The sequence below is a fragment of the Adiantum capillus-veneris genome, chromosome 4 (assembly GCF_014529385.1).
Source record: "Adiantum capillus-veneris isolate H3 chromosome 4, ASM1452938v2, whole genome shotgun sequence".
In the NCBI taxonomy this organism is placed as follows: Eukaryota; Viridiplantae; Streptophyta; class Polypodiopsida; order Polypodiales; family Pteridaceae; genus Adiantum; species Adiantum capillus-veneris.
Genome location: NC_140934.1, coordinates 43,928,805 through 43,930,542, shown reverse-complemented (window position 1 = coordinate 43,930,542; position 1,738 = coordinate 43,928,805).

Below are 1,738 nucleotides of genomic sequence, written 5' to 3'. Positions count from 1 at the left end.
GGTCTAGGGTGACCTTTGGGGCTGGGAGAATCATTTCCCTCAAGCAAATGGAGGAAAATGAAGAAAATTGGCTTGGCATTTCCCTCTTTTCCTTATGAGCCAAAAGTGAGGTGACCCACCATGCATGATGCTCCTTTTGGACTTCTTCATTATGCATCACATGTGTGATGACACCTCAAGAGGCCCCATGGGCCCATGATGTCACTAAGGCATCTTATTTGTAAGACTAGTAGATATTATGTACACATGGCAATTACATAATAGGAAATACCTAGGTAGTGGATCCCACCACTTGGCCCTTCAAGTTTCACTTATACCATAGGTGAAACCAACTCCAAGTTCCCTTTTACCATGATTTTCAAGTTTGTTTATGGCTCCTTCCCATATGAAGCTCATCCGTGTGCCAAAACCATGCCGAAATCCCTTGCCAAGAATGGACATTTTCCTAGTAATAGATCCACTACCAAAACTTATTTTATTTTTATTTCTTGAGTTTGTACAAGGTTTAGTCAAACCTTAAGTGCCAAAAAACCCTTCTAGTGAGCAAGGTTCACTCTTGTTGCTCCATTGCTTCACACTTCTTGCTGTGATCATTCTACTCGCTGTTGTAATCCTTAGCAGTGCAAGCTTAGGTGGTCGCATCTGGGAAACACTTTTACCTTGCTAATTATGATCATTAGCAAGATGACTTTGTGGCAACACCCAACATTGTTATACATGCACTAGAGCCTTCTTGGTCTTTAAGTTGCTGGCAATGCCAAAATTGTGGTTTTAAGAGGGGTCATAAAAACCACGCATCATATAGCCCTCCCCCTAAAGCTAGAGGTATTTTATGCCTCTAGCTATAGAAGGTTTTGTAATATGGTGTTTTGTGGAGTGCATTACACACTTGCAATCTTGAAGCAATTGAACAGTAAATGAAAGCCTTTGATATGCAAACGTTATATCTTGGACTTCTATCATGACCCTTTCCTTTGCCATGTACCTGCTCTTTGACTGCTGCATCCTGTTGGTTTTTAGCCCTTTTCGATGAATGATTGTATCCACCCATCACAAAAAATTGGTCTCCTAGACCCTTGAAAGCTATACCCCATCCATTGTCAATATCCGCTCTCACTGGTAACATTTTTCCTTTTTTCTTTTTCCTTCTTTTTCTTTTCTTTTTGAAATAAACTATGTACATGGTTGTTATCTTAGTTGGAGCTCAAATATGATGAGCTCTCCTCTGAACCAACCTTATCATTGATCCTACCAACATATGGCTGTGAAAGACGACAGTGGGGTAGGCCTTCAATCGCCAACCATTTGCTTAACAATCATCATGGAGTCACCAAAAACGTTTAGCTTTGTGATGCCTTGAGAAAGACAACATTGTAACCTCAAAAAAAGGGCATGGTACTCTACCTCATTGTTAGAATGAACCTGTTCTAGGTGAAACCCTTTTGCAAAAATCCTCTCCTTTTTTGGACCTAGTATCACTATACCTGCTGATGCCTTGTCTTTTGTTCTCTTGTAAGATCCATCAAAATATAGATTGTGTGCCCCTAATAGAATTCCAGGCTCCGGGATAGGTGGTACCTTACTAGGTGCCTCTTTCTTTACCTTCTCATAACACCTTTGTGTGAGGACGTCTGCCAAACAAGCACTGGTGGAATCCTCTACCTGTAGTGCGTAGTCAAACTCTTGAAGCTGCACCACCCACTTTTCTATTCTTTGAGACAGTTCCATGTGTTGTAGG